The 15978-nt window shown below is 41.4% G+C and overlaps 1 protein-coding gene and 1 pseudogene across 2 annotated transcripts in view; both read left to right on the top strand.

Moving 5' to 3' along the window:
- TRPC7 (transient receptor potential cation channel subfamily C member 7) overlaps nucleotides 1-15978 on the top strand; it is a 131114-nt gene that overhangs the window by 18624 nt on the left and 96512 nt on the right. The gene's annotated exons all lie outside the window — the stretch shown is intronic.
- Nucleotides 14210-15035, top strand: LOC102902046 (annotated as a pseudogene).

Below are 15978 nucleotides of genomic sequence, written 5' to 3'. Positions count from 1 at the left end.
CCAAACCCTCCATAACACATCAGAAACTTGATGTTTTATGTGCTTAAAATGGATATTTTAACACAAACACGGAGATGACCTCCAGGAAATGTGGAGGAAGAAGAAAAATGTTTTAATTTGGCTGACAAAATTAGGAGCAAGAGTTTATTTCCCTAAGTGATAATCTCCTCTAAGGTTACAAATTTGGAAACCAGATTTCAAACATAGAGTTGGGTCTTTTCTTCACCTAAAGCAAATATTTGAGGTATGTTCTCATGACGGTCATAGTTTCGGATATTACTCAGGGGAACCAAACACCTTGAGCCTTGTGGTAACATTCTCCCCAGAACATGGGAAATGTCAACAGGCGATATGGCATCATAAAAGAAGCTCCTTCAGCGCGATGCTAGGATGGGGCCTTGACCAGTAAGGCTCCAGAGCAGCAAGGTAGAAGGGAAGGGCATTGAGTGAGGAGACCTAGGGCTATAAACTGCTGTTTATATAAACAGCTCAGGCTCAGTCATTTCACTGTTTGGCAGCCCATCTTCCCCATTTACAAAGCCAGGTGCTTATAACCCCTTAATGAGTCCCCAGTTCTCTAGCCCTTTCTGTTTCTCATTTCTACAGAGCGTTTTCATAAACAACAACAAAGTGGAGATTTAACAAGAGATTGGTGTTCCCATTTTACAGATGAGTAAACAACTGAGGGTGGCTGAATGATTTATCCACAAAGGGGGGTCTTCCTTCTGCATGCCAGACACTGTACTAAGAAGTAGGACTAAAAATGTGGATGGGATCCAGACTCTGTCCTCAAAGCAACAGGAGAGACAGTAGTAGTTAAAGGATAATCACAAGGTAGTAGAACGGGAGCAAAATGCTGTGAGAACACACACACAACACAGAGTGCAACAAATGGACTGTGAGACAAGGCTTCCCAGAAGAGATGGTATTTTGAAGTGGTTCTTGGAGGGTGAGTAGGAGTTTGGCAAATGGAGGAGAGAAAGAGAAGCATAAAGGAAGAGGAACGAGTGTGTACAGGAGCAGGGAAGGCTTAGTGTACTACTTGGTGGACAGGTGTCACCAGGGGAGAGCAGGCTTCTAAAATGGGGCTAATGTTAGTGAAGTATATTGAAGTAGGATAATAAAGATGCCGGGACTTTATCCTGCAGCTTTTCAGCCAAGGGGATGATGGGCTGGCATTTGGGTAGAAGAAAGAACTATTGGTAAAGAGACTAATCAGGAAGCTAGTTCAAAAGTCCAGACGCTAAATTACAAGGACTTGAATGAAGATCATGATGAATATGGGTGTCAGACATAAGAGATACTCTGTATCATAATCCATAGATCTTGGTAACGGATTGGCAAAGACAAAGATGTTCCCAGGGTTTCTAGCTCAGGAGGCGGAGAGGATAGGGATTCTACTTCCTGAAAGAGAAAGCAGAAGATCAGTTTTGGTTGTTACATGGAAAACGCATATGTTCAGTTTGGGACATGCAGTTTGAAGTGTCTGAGAAAACCAGAGGAGATGACACCTGGGAGCTGAACATGTAAATCAGCTCCTTAGAATACAGGTTGGGGTTGGAGATAAAAACCTGGGAATCATCAGAGGTGACAGTGGCATCTGTGCAGATAAATGGAATCACATCGAAGCCTCAGTCTTCTTTTTTCATATTTACAAAGTGGATATAGGTCCTACTTCCGAGAGTTATTCAGTCATTCGTTGGATAAATCAGTTTAAAGCAAAAAAAAAAAAAAAACTAGAATATGATTTTCCTGATTAGATTTGAACTTATTTAAATGCAATCACTTACTCATCTTTTTCCTATGTCTTCTGGGACTTTTAGAAAGTCACTGCAGATGTCTGTGCACAAGATAATGAGCCTATAACAGTCAGCTTTGGCTCCAAGACCACCTAAAGGGCCCAGTATGCCCTCCGTCGCTGCTCCTAGGTCAATTCCTTGGTAGCAACACACTAGCCCTTTCTTGCTCCTCAGGTTTCTTCTATAAATAAAACTCTCAAATCAGACTATAGGTATAGGTCATTTTATACAGCATTTATTAATTCTTATAATGTGGCATGCCCTGAGCTGGAATACACAAATGAAAAAAATTGATTTGCCAAGTATGAAAATGTCAAAAATACAAAGAACACTTTGTCAGGGCTGCTGGGCTCCAAGAAGAAAATGCAGTGGGGGCCCGAGCATGAGATAGTGGATCTCCCCAAGGATATCAGAAGAGTCATCCTGGGGTTACGTTCAAGCTGGTCTTGACAGGGTGGGAAGGGATCTTAGAGGAAGCAAAGAGAGCACAGTCCAGGCTTAGGAACACACGGCAAAGAGGCACCACAGTGAAAAGAACGGGGTGTGCTCCTCCAATTGGAGAAGTTATAAGTACTAATTTGCCTAACTTGGTTTTACTTTTCATTTTATGAGCAGAACTCTACAGTATGTATGTATGGACATATGTATTTTTATTTTTTTAAGTTTATTTATTTTGAGAGAGCCAGAGACAGCACGAGTGGGGGAGGGGTAGAGAGAGGGAAAGAGAGAGAAGCCCCAGCAGGCTGGGCACTGTGAGCACACAGCCCGATACAGGGCTCAAACCCACGAAACCGTGAGATTGTGACCTGAGCCAAAACCAAGAGTCGGACGCTTAACCCACCGAGGCACCGAGGTGCCCCTTTATTTATTTTATTTTTTTAATTTAAATCCAAGCTGGTTAACATATAGTGTAGTTCTGCAGTTTTTTTAATAGCTACTTTGCCATGTAGTTATTAGCCCCTCTTAATCAATAGCATTTTCAGCAATCACAAGCAAATTTTTAAAAATTACTTCTATACACACACTGTGCTATAATTACTCTTGAAAATGAGTCCCATGAACATGTACTATTCTGAATCTATAATCAGGTGAGTCATGACATAATCCTCTGGAAGGGTATGTTATCTGGTGATGCCAATTCAACATTCGTGCTTCTCTGAAATGTTTCCACAATACACAGTTGATGCCAATAACATGCGCAGGTCACATTTGCTCTGAACTTCTTTTTGGATCTTATTTTACTTTCATATTAAAAAAAGAAACAAAGTCATTCGCTGTCAAGTAGAGAAGACTACCGCCATGGCCAAGATAGCACCAAGGCTGGATACCACCTTGCCAACACTCAGGCTTAAGGGCTCAGCAAACGTCATCCAAAGAATATTAGACAAATTTAAACACCAGAACACACTCAAAAATTTTTTTCTGATTATACTGGTAATACACAATTAATGTAGAAAACGAATGTGTGCATAAAAAGAAAAGAAAAATCATCCTTTATCCCACCAGATGTTAACATGTAAAGAGAATCCCTTTCCAGTGTTTTACGTCCCAAGCATGCTTCACATGGAACTCTCGTTTTCTCTCCGTCCTTTAGGTCCTGTTAGTATTAATACTTAAATGTTTCCCCAATCCATTTCCATCCCTACATCCTTACCACTGTACACTGAAGCAGCTCCAACCACGGTCCTATCTCCAGGCCACAATACTCCCCAACACCGAGGCTATCCTTCACACAGGGCCAGAAGGATCCCACCGACATGCAAACCAGACCATGCCATTCTCCCTCCTAAAAAGGGCTGATGGCTGCCCACTGCCTATGGAATAAAGTCCAAGCTCCTTATCAGGAAATACAAAACACTCCATGTCCCAGCTCCTCTTTACTTCACCAGACTCATCATCTTCTGCCACCCTCTACCTCTACTTCAATAGTTCCCTATATATTTGTATAGCATGGCTTTGTTTATGTTCTGTCCCAACATGGAATGCCCTTTCTCTACCTATTGAACTGAGTAACTCTGATTTATCCTTCAAGATTCAGCTATGACTTATTTCCTCCGAGACAACTTCCCTGAATACCCAGACAGCGCTAAAAAACCTGTCTTTGATGTTGATGTCCCAAAGCAGTAAGCCTACATCTATCCTTTTATCAGTCCATTATTGCCACAATATCGTTGTGTAACAAACTACCCCAAACCATCAGTTGTCTACATGTCAGTGTTTATTGTAACGTTCACAAGTCTAAGGGTAAGGGGAGAAGGCTCCTCCACACATCTCATTCTGGGGTCCAGGACAGATAGGTAGTGACACATTCTTCCCTTGGTGGAAGTCACACTTCCCACAGGGCCAAGGGAATATACAGGATGCCTCTTACGACCCAGGTTTAGAAGTCACACACCATCAGTTTCATGGGCTAAAGCAAGTCCCATACTAAGCAGACATCAGTACTGATGGAAGTATACTGGTCTTATGGAGGTGGGGAAGGAGGGAGAAATATCTGTGAAACAATGAGATTATCTAACACAGTATTCATCTCAAAGATGGTAACTATCTTTCTATTTGCTTGGACCAAAAACCTCATTCGCCCTATCTCTCCTCTGTTTGTGTCTTTTCATACCCAACTCATCAGTAAATCCTCTTGGCTCTGTATTGTAAAGATATCCAGAATTCTATCTATATTTATCACCAGTTTGACCATTTACCTTTCTGGTAAATGAGGTGGTCCAGGCCACCCTCATCTCTCTCCCAGGTAACTACAACAGCCTCTTCGTTGGTCTTCACGCTTCTGCTCTTGCCCCTTAAGTTTATCCCATCCTAGCAGCCAGAATGATACTCTTCAAGCATTCATCAGATCATGTTAACTCTGCTTCTTGAAACCCTCCAAGGACTCTCCACCTTAATAGAGTAAAAGCCACAGTCCTGACAAGTGCTATTAGGCCTTTGGCCATATGTACCCTAGCTGTTCCTCCAGACCCATCTCTTCCTTTCGTCCTGCTCACCCACTTTGCCCCAGGAATGGGCTTCTTTGCTGTACCTCAAAAATACCAGATCCCCTCCTCTTCTGACTTTGCACACTTCTCCTTTTTTGCACTGGTAACCATCTGTCTGGAACACTTTCCTTGTACATCTTCATAGCTGCCTCCTTCACCAACTTCAATTGTCTATCCAAAAGCACCTCCTCAGGGAGTTCCTGCCACACCATCTGTGTAAAACAGCAATCTACAGTCCCCATGCCCCCAGAAAAAAATACAAGCTCCTCAAGGGCACAGGTTCTGTTTTGCTTATGCTGAATCTCAACAATCTAGACCACTGCCTGGCACAGGGTGGGTACTCAATATCTGTGGAATGAAATGACCAGCATTGCAGCCTAATACTGAAATGACTGGGTTATGTGTTGTCCCTCCCATGGGTGGGCAGCGACTGCATCTCACTCCTCCTTGCATCTCCAGTGCTGGGTACAGCTTCTAGAATACGGAAGGCTCAGGAAGCACGTGCTGAACTGGATGGAACATCTCTGTGAGGATGAATCACTGGAAAGTGCACAAGTTTTCGAGATAACAGACTCATATTGTTTTTACTGCTTACCAGCTGGGTTTATTTGTAAGGAAATATTTTCCCAGGAATTACGATGAGACTCAATGTACAGAAACTCAGGTCTAGTTTGCACAAAAAGGTGAGATCCTCATCACACTTCACTGCAGGACCTCCACTGTCTACCTTTTCCTCTGGTCTGTTGGCTCCATGAAGGCAGCAGCCATGCCTGCCTTGCTCTTCATTGTATCCCCAGGGCCCTAGCACAGAGGTCAGCATGCATAGACTTCTGTTCATTTTTTTGAATAAATTAATGAATATGCGCATTCTTCCCTGAGCCAATCCACAGACCAAAGTGACTCAAGTGTGCTTGTGGACTAAGGCTTAGTAAAGATCCAAGAACAGGGAGTTGTCCATTCAGCACCACTCCACAGCTATACTGTATGACAATAGATAGTATAGTACAGTTTGGGGCAAACAGACCCCAAAAACACAATTGCTAAAAGCCGGTGCCCCATGAAGAGCGGTCACCTTGCTGCCCCCTTTGGAATTCGCCTGACACAAGCAATGGCTCCTCACCCTACCATGCTGTTTCTCTGCATATCTGAGGAAGGAGCTACGAGGTCCCCCGGCCAATGCAGGGGAAAACTCTGCAAACCCTCTGCTTCCCATCCATTCCCAGAACTTCTCACCATGAAGACAGGAGAACCCGTTACAGAACAGGGGTGGGTGACATCCTGCTGGGAGTCATAAGACCAGAAATATCATGGGGGGAAACATCATTAGGGGCTCCTCAACCCATCACCATGACATTGTGAGGTCCCAACTCCTACTCTACTGGGTACAAAGACCAACCAGTCATGCCTAGGCCAGCCCCATGTGAGCAGGACAGGAAGGCAAGGGACAGAGGGCTGTTTCTGTGTAAGTGGAACCACCAGGGTCCCTCTTCCTCTTTCAACCCACACATCCTGAGCATTGTCTTGACTCACAGTTTGGAGCAATCACACCAAACACAAATCACTGGAATCGCTGACTGATGGATGGTTGATAGAGTGGTGTGTGTGTGCAGGTGAAGGGCTGGGAGAGGAGAAAGGGAGGGAGGAGTGCAGAGGTGGCTGGGAGGTGTGGGGATGTAACAAGTCTCACATGGGCACACCTGTCTTCCAGTCTCAGTTCCCTGTGGTTCCAGTATAAAAAGCAGAAAGCTGAGCAGAGGCACTGCTAGGGGTTCCATGAGAGAGAACCAAGTAGCATCTTTAATCTGAATAAGGATGTGCAGAGACTGTGCATGAATTCTTTGGATACCCAACCATGTTCATGCTTATTTAATGATGAGAAGTTAGAGAAAACAGTGGATAATATGCATAATGTATGCACATACCTGTGCTATGGCAAGAGTAGCTAATACCCGTCCCAGTCCACACACAGTCCACATGTTCTCTCCCCTCTGGCCTCTGTACTTGCCAGTCGCTCTTCCTGGAGTGTCCTTTCCCTGTTACCTCTCCTCCCCACTCCCGCCTGGTCATTCCTCACTTTACACATCCCCAGGTCTCAGTTTATACTCTGCCTCTCCTGAAGGGTAGCACTTTTAGTCACCTTGTAGTTCATACCTGGTTACATGTCATTCCTCAAGAGTAAGGACTGTTGTTTTGTTTAGGTCTGTATCCCCAGTGCCTGGCACACAGTGGGTGCTCAAATATACTTGCTGAATTAGTGAATAAAATACTTGAATTGCTCATCAGCCACTCTCCTTAGGCAGGCCTCCGACTCCATCAGAGGGGACTTATTATAAAATCAACAAGCAGAACTATCCGTTACTTTTGGGACCTCACAATGTCATGGTGATGGGTTGAGGAGCCTCTAATGATGTCAGTACCTGCCAATTAAGTAAACCAAAAATCGGGTTGGAAACCAAAGTACCACCAGAGGCACTGTCAACACCGCCTAAGAAAGGCAGTGCGGTCACCTGAGGAATCAGGCTCAGTACCCACTGTGAATGATCAGGGACTCTACTTCATGTCTGCACCTTGGTCCTGCTGGCTGCCTGTTCCACCTGAGGACCGACACAGCGTGAAGCTGTGGGACTGAATCCAATCATAAAATGTGTCAACTTTACTAGAAAAGGCACTTTTCCATGCTCTCCACTAACCTACAAGGCACAAGTGTCATCATACTGGTTAATACCTGTCACACACTGTGCTAAGCAACCTATAAAAATTATCTTATTTAATTTACACCTTGCAGCAACCCTACAAAGCAAATAGCATTATTATCCCCATTACACCAATTACCAACCCCCGTTACACATAGAGAGATTAAGAATACACTCAAAATCACACAGGCAGCATGCGGCAAAGCTGGGATCAGGACCCAGACACTCTGATTCTGACCTCCCAGTCAGTCTTTTCATGCAAACATTGACCAGGCCTGTGCTGAAAAGTTCTGAGATCACCAATGGCTCCCATACAAACAACTTCCCCATATCGTGAAGGACACGGAAAACCCACTGGGAAATGCAGGGAGTAAGTATGGGATGGATAAAGGAAGGCCTCCTCACAGAAGCAAATAATAAATTCAAGGAGGCAGTGGGTGACCAGTGGCAGAGTTAGAGTCGGGCCTTTGAGCGGGTCACTGGAGCAGGAGGCCAGCCCCACCCCACTCCACCCTCAGGGCACAACCCTGGATTTGAGGACCTGGGGGCTGTCTAAATCCCCCTGGGACAGTCAAGGTGAGAAATGCTGCTGTCTGAGTCATGTACTAGACTTAAACCACCTTCCTTGGATCTGCATTCCTAAATGGAGATTAAATGCTGAAGAATATCTGTCTTTTATGATCCTCTGGAGCATGAGCTTATTGATATGGTGAAGGTTAATGAAACAATTAAGTGTACGCATGAAAGCTACAACATGGGTTGAAGCTTTTCAATGTTCATCTGCAATAATGAGCACCAGGCTCAGGTTCTTACCCCGCATCTCTCATCCATTAATTATTTCAGTGATTCCAGCTACAATTAATGAGAATTCAGCCATGTGTGTTAAATCTTAACATTCAGTTTTCTCATCCATCAAATGAGTGAGGGGATGTGCAGAAGGGAGTGCTAGGGGCAGGAGGTGGCTTTGAATCCTTCTCAGCTAAAAGGTACTGAGTGCAACCTGTGTGGCCAGCACCGTGCCAAATGTTTAGCCTTGCCTCACTGAATCCTCACAGTGTAAGTGTTGTAATCCTTCCTTTTGTTACTGCCATCTCTGAGGTCACCCCCTCAGAACCTGTACTCGATTCTCCACAAGGCTCCTTCTATCCCCTACTTTGTCCTCAGATCCCACATACCCTTCATCTCCAGACAGCCCCCACTTCACCCTCTGGAAGTCATAGTTCCTCCTTAGCAACATCCCCCATCACACTGCCCCCTCTACTCAGAGATGCATCACATCTCCCTCTTTGAAAGGGTGTGCTCCTTAGGGACATATTTCCCCTGTAACCCTAGCGAGGTTTTGCTCCCATGGTCCCCACACCCCTGGGCCTGGAGAAGTGGAGTGGGCATATCTCTCTTGCTGCTCCTTACTACTTCCCGACCTTCTTCCTTCTCTCCTCCCCAAGAATATTCAGCTTTGAATCATATTTCATCAGATTATATTACCCATTACCCCTCATCACTGCTGCCTACAACAGTGGATCACTCTGTCCTCCAGCAGTCTGAATGTCGTCACCATGAGCCCATCTGAGCCTGAATCTGTCCTGATGAATAAACGCAAACTCTCCATAATCTCAGCATCGTACTCACATTCTCTGACCACTCACTCAAACTTCTCCTTCTGCCTCTAAAATCCCAACTCTATCAATCTTTTGCCTGCCCCATGGCCTCCAACCCACTAATCTTTTTTTAATAACTACTTTTATAGCAGTTTTAGGTTCCCAGCAATATTGAGGAGACAATACAGAGAGTTACTGTATATCCCCTGCCCCTCTAAGTGCATAGCTTCCCCCATTAGCAATATCCCCCACTGGTATATTTGTTACAACTGATGAGCCTACACTGACACATCATTATCACCCAAAGTCCATATTTTATATTATGGTTCATGCTTGCTGTTGTGCATCTTAAGTGTTTGGGCAAATGTAGAATGACACACATTGCCATTACAGTATCATACAAAGTAGCTTCACTGTCCTAAAAATCCTCTGTGCTATACCTATTTAACCCTCTCCACTCTCCTGTCCCCATCCCCTGACAACCACTGATCTTATTACTATTTCCATAGTTTTGCCTTTTCCAGGCTGTCATATAGTTGAAATCATACAATCTGCATCTTTTTCAGATTGGTTTTTTCACTTAACAACATGCATTCAAGCTTCCAACATGTATTTTCATGGCTTGGTAACTCAGTTCCTTTAAGTGTTCAATAATATTCCATTGCCTGGATGTACCACCATTTATTTATCCATTCACCCACTGAAGGGCATCCTGGTTACTTCTCAATTTTGGCAACTATGAATAAAGCATCTATAAACATAAGCATCTATGTACAACTTTTTGTGTAAACACAGTTTTCAACCCCCTTGGGTAAATACCAGGGAGTACAACTGATGGATCATATGGTAAGATTATGTTTAGTTTTATAAGAAACTGTCAACTTTATATTTAAAGCAGTATCTTGTAGACAACATGTAGTTGCATCTAATTTCCTAACCTTTCCACTTTCCTCTCCCCTGAAAGTCCTGTCTCCCTTCATAACAGCCTCAATTCCATGGACTATAATTACAGTCTCTCTCTCTCTCTCTCTCTCTCTCTCTCTCTCTCTCTCTCTCTCTCTCACACACACACACACACACACACACACACACACACACACACACACCCTCCACTCCTCTGCCCCTCTCCTGATCTGCTGTATTCTACCTATTCCATGCCAGTACCCAGGGAGGTTAATGTGGTTAGAAAAAAACAACCACAATAGCTGGCTTCATTTTAAATTTCTGACCATGAACCTCAAATAAACTCTTTTTGGTCCTCCCGTAATTATATCCTGTTTCCTGAATTTATTCACTCTTAAATTTTCCTAAAACCTATTTAGACCTCTTCTCAAACTTCTATCATCTCTTCCCCAATTCTTACTCTCAGCTGTTAATTTTTAGTTCCCATTTCACTGAAAAAAAAAGTGATACAATAGAAAGAAAATGTCTACAGATTCCCACCACCAATTCATCTACCTAATGGCATGCTCACCCACATGCTTGACCTTCCCTCCTACTATAGATAAACCATATGTGATTCTATCTAAATCTATTTCTTCATTTATATATGAATATCTAATCTTCTGTCATATATGCTTTTGAGCTACTGGATTAATACAATGATCTACTAATATGATATACAATGCTCAGTATAATTTCCACTGAAAAGTTCCTAACAATATACAAAATATTATGGTTTCTCCCATCAGGAGAAGGGAGGAAGGAAGTAGGGAGGGAAGGAGGGAGGGAGGGATATCGGGAGGAAGGGAAGCAAGAGGTGGGCAAAAAGAAAGCTTCTCTTGAGCCTACTTCTCACATCAGCTAGTTTGCCAGTTCTCTGCCTTCCTTTGCAATAAAATTCCTCAGAAGAGCTGTCTATATTACGGGCCTAAATTCTCTCTCTTCCCAATCTTTAATCCTCACCAGTTATACCCTCTACTCTCCCAAAACTGCTCCCATCAATGTGACCAATGACCTCCAAGTTGTTAAATGTGATGGTCAATTCTCAGTCTTTCTCTTAGTGGAATAATATTTTCACCATCTTTAAAGAGTAATTATTACCACTTAATGAAATACTAAAACGTTTAGAACTCTTTTATTGTAAACTGCTATTATAATACTTTTTTAAACAAACTCTGCCTAAATATCAAACACAGAAAACCTCCCAGCATGCACACAAATGTTGATTTACGTCCAACTGTATTTCAGTTGAAGCTTTCAATGAACATTCCTCTCCCATAACTGTGTCCCTGAACAGAGGAGAAGGGGGAGTAGATTTGAGGCCCACACCATTGTTTAATCTAATTTCTAAGGTCTCCTCTGAGGAATAAGTGTTAATTATCCTGTACTATGTGGGTGTCTCCACAACATCAGTCTGAGAAATTCACTTAACTTTTGACCGATCAGCATAATGAGCTTCTCTTTTTCTCTTTTCATTTGTCAGTAGCTTTGAAAAAGTTTTAGAGTTGGGCTTTTTAACCAAAGTTAAGCAAAGTAGTAATTTGTGTTGTTGTGTAGTATAAATTGTGGTGTTGTCAAAACAATAGCTTTAGCACTAAAAATTCAAGCATCAACATACCATGTTAGATGGCTTTGGTTCGTCCTCTGTGTTAGAGACTGAGATTCATCCCGATAATAAGTGAGCTCGTGACATTTATGAACCATAATAAAAGAGAAGAAATTCTGGACAGTTGAAAGTCAAAGAATCTCTAGTAATATCCGTGTTAAAGAGAGCACAAGAAATACATGATGAATACTCTAAAAACTGTTCAATACATTAACCAAGGAAAAACTTTTGAGCCAGTAATTTGAGGTTGAAAGCCAGCAAAAATCTGTTGGCAATATTTTGTTGAGACATAATACTTTATAAATCTTTAAACCAATATAAAAGCATGTGACTATTTTAGTATTTATAACAATAAATGCATCTAAGTGTTCATTCAAGAGTAAACAATCCATATTCACAGATAACATGCTGATCTATGTAAACATTATAGGCAATCTACAAACCACCAGTAAGTTTATCCAAGTCACAAAATATAAGCTCAACACAGAAAAAAATCAATCACACTTCTATACATGGTAATGAACAATTAGAAACTAAGCCTTTTAATTTTTTATTATTTTTTAAATGTTTATTTGAGAGAGAGAGGGAGAGAGAGAGAGAGAGAGAGAGCATGAGCAGGGGATAGGCAGAGAAAGAGGGAGACACAGAATCTGAAACAGGCTCCAGGCTCTGAGATGTCAGCACAGAGCCCAATGCAGGGCATGAACCCACACACCATGAGATGATAACCTGAGCCAAAGTTGGACGCTCAACCAATTGAGCCACCCAGGCACCTCAGAAACTCAGCATTTTAAAAAATATATTTCATATAGCTAAAAAAAGGAAATACTTAGATACAAATTTTACAAAACAAATGTAGAATCTGTATGTTAAAAGGCATAAAACACTAAGGAAAGAAATCAAGGAAAGTCTAAATACTATAGAGGTAGAACATGTTCATAGTTTAAAGGACTCAGTGTAGTTAAGATGTGAGTGTTCCTCAAACTGATCTATAGAGTTAACACAATTCCAGTAAAAAGCACAGCAGAATTTGTCGTAGATGTGAACAAGCTTATTCAAAAATGCATATGAAAAGGAAAGGAATGAGGAAAAGACAAAATAACTTGAAAAAGAATAACAAACTTGAAAGACTCAAAGTACCTCATCTTAAGACTTAAAGCTACAAAAATAAAAACACCAAATACTAGTGAAATAATAGATATTCGATCAAGGAAACAGAACAGAGAGCACAGAAATAAACCCACACAAATACGGTCAACAATCTTGACAAATGAGTAAAAGCAACTCAGCGGAGAAAGAATATTTTAACAAATGCACCTGGAACAAATAAATACGTATGTGCAATAAAAGGAAACTTGACCTAAACCTTACACTTTATATAAAAGTTAAAACAAAATGGTTCATAGACCTAAATATAAAATCTAAACTATAAAACTGTAAGAGCAAGACAGAAGAGAACACATTTGTGACTTTGTGTTAAGAAAAGATTGTTTAGGGGCGCCTGGGTGGCGCAGTCGGTTAAGCGTCCGACTTCAGCCAGGTCACGATCTCGCGGTCCGTGAGTTCGAGCCCCGCGTCAGGCTCTGGGCTGATGGCTCGGAGCCTGGAGCCTGTTTCCGATTCTGTGTCTCCCTCTCTCTCTGCCCCTCCCCCGTTCATGCTCTGTCTCTCTCTGTCCCAAAAATAAAATACGTTGAAAAAAAAATTAAAAAAAAAAAAAAAAAAAAAAAAAAAGAAAAGATTGTTTAGCTATAACACCAGAAGCATAATCATAAAAGAAAAAAATGACAAATTTAAAACTTCTGTTCTTTGAAAGATGATAGTAAGAGAATGAAACTACAAGCCACAGACAGTGAGAAAATATTTACAAACCTTATCTCTTATAAAAGAATTATATCCAGAATACACGTAAGAATTCTCAAAACCCAAGAAGAAAATAAACTCAATTTAAAAAAAATGGACAAAGGATGTAAACAGACACTTCATCAAAAAGATACAAAAATGGCAAATGAGCACATAAAAAGATGCTTGACATCATGAGCCATTAGGGGATGCGAATCAAAACTAAAATGAGATACCACTACACAGAAAATAAGTTGACCATAACAAATGCTGGCGAGACTATGGATGAACTGGAACTTTCATAATTTGTTGGTGGTAATATAAAATAATATCCATTCCAAAAACTAACTGGCAGTCTCTTACAAAGTTAAACATATTCTTGCCATATAGCCAGCAATCCTACTCCTAGATATTTACCCTAAAAAACTAAAAAGTTACCTTCACACAAGAATTTGTACATGAATGTTTATAGAAGAGTTATTCATAGTTGCCAAAAACTGGGAGCAACCACATGTCCTTCATTGAGTGAAAGTATAAATAAACTGACACAAGCACACAGCAAATGTCAAATAAAAAGAAATGAATTACTGATACATGCAACAACGTGGATGGATCTCAAAGGCATTAAGCTGAGTAAAAGAAGCCAGTCTCAAAAGGCTATAAATGATTCCATTTATATGACATTCTGGAAAATGCAAAACTCTATGGCCTCTTGATTCCAGGCTTAGCACAGCCACAGCTCATGGTCCCAAAGAGCATTGTATCTGGACAAACTGGGACGCTTATTCTTTGTCCATTCACCGGTGCCCACAAGCTAAGAATGGCTCCCCCTTGTTACTTTCTTTAAACACAGATTTGAGTATGCCCTAATAGTAAGTAAAGAAGATTTGCATATAGCAGTTCATTGACATGGATGGCAAGGTCCACATTGATATAAACCACAATGCTGGTTTAATGGAAGTCATCAGCAATGACAAGACTACAGTGAACTTCCATCTGACTATGACACCAAGAATCACATTAATGTTCATCAGATTAGTCCTGATGTAAGTTGTGGAAAATAAGAAAGATCTATGCGGGCACACGAGAAATCTCTTATCTGGTGATGCATGATGCTGACACTACCCACTACCCTGATTTCATCAAGTGGAACAAATTCATTCAGATTAATTTGGAGACTGGCAACACTACAGATTTAATCAAGTTCAACACTGGTAACCTAGGTATGGTGACTGGAGGTGCTAACCAGGACAGGATTGATGTGATCACCAGAGATAAAGAAAAGTGAACATATTCAGAGTATATTTTTGATATACAGATTAGAACTCGAAGGAGAGGGAGGGAAGAATCAAGGATTTCTCCAGTGTTTTACATTTTCCTCCCTATGAGCCAGTCTTGCTCTCACTCCAGCATTTAAAAACCACAAACACCAAGAGGTCAAGACTGTAAAATCAATGGCCAAAACAAAGTGGTAACAATAATAAAAACTGCCTAAACATAGACATGTTGAATCACTATGTTATAGACTTGAAAATAACATAACATTGTGTGTCAACTATAAAAAGTTTTAAATTGCCATTACAGGCTTTATTTTTAATATAAATTTTTATTTATTTAGGTTTTTATTTATTTTGTAATTTGTGTTATTTATTGTTAACTATACTCAGCATTTTACATTGTTTTGGTATTGATTCTCCCAATGATTACATGGTGTGTATACCGTTACAGATTAAATGTTTTTTTTTCCACGTTTATTTATTTTTGGGACAGAGAGAGACAGAGCATGAACGGGGGAGGGGCAGAGAGAGAGGGAGACACAGAATCGGAAACAGGCTCCAGGCTCTGAGCCATCAGCCCAGAGCCTGACGCGGGGCTCGAACTCACGGACCGCGAGATTGTGACCTGGCTGAAGTCGGACGCTTAACCGACTGCGCCACCCGGGCGCCCCATATACCGTTACAGATTAAAAACTGACATGCAGAAAAGTGGAATGGCTTGTTCCATTTCCCACAACTAACAAGTAGTAAAATAGGACTTCAAACTCCAGATTCTCCTGACTGTAAAACCTGTGCATCCACTGACTATATGACAGAATCTGTTGGGTGTTCAAATTTCCATATCCCAGCCCACCCTTTATTGCCCCAAGTTAGTTGAGAGCCCCAATCACGCTTCTAGTTTTTAAAGTGTGCTAAAGAGAGAATATCCTATTCACCAAGAGGCAACAAGGTGAGAGGGAAGACAACAGGATCTGGGTCAGACCTACTTGTTTTGAATCTTGGCTCAATCACTTAGTAGCTATGTTAGACAAGTAAACTGCTCTGATTGACTCAAAATTTATTGAACACCTATTATGTTCCAAAAAATGTTCTAGACGCTGATTATATATTAGTGAATAAAGCGGCAATGTTTCCTAACCTCAAGAAGCTTACAATCTAGGGGAGGAGATAGACAATAAATATAATAAATAGATAAAATATATAATATGTCATATGGTCATAAGCAGGAAAGGGT

This window comes from Felis catus, chromosome A1, assembly GCF_018350175.1.
Source record: "Felis catus isolate Fca126 chromosome A1, F.catus_Fca126_mat1.0, whole genome shotgun sequence".
Classification (NCBI taxonomy): Eukaryota; Metazoa; Chordata; class Mammalia; order Carnivora; family Felidae; genus Felis; species Felis catus.
The sequence above is the reverse complement of the archived record's forward strand: the minus strand, read 5'-3'. Positions and strand labels throughout refer to the sequence as shown.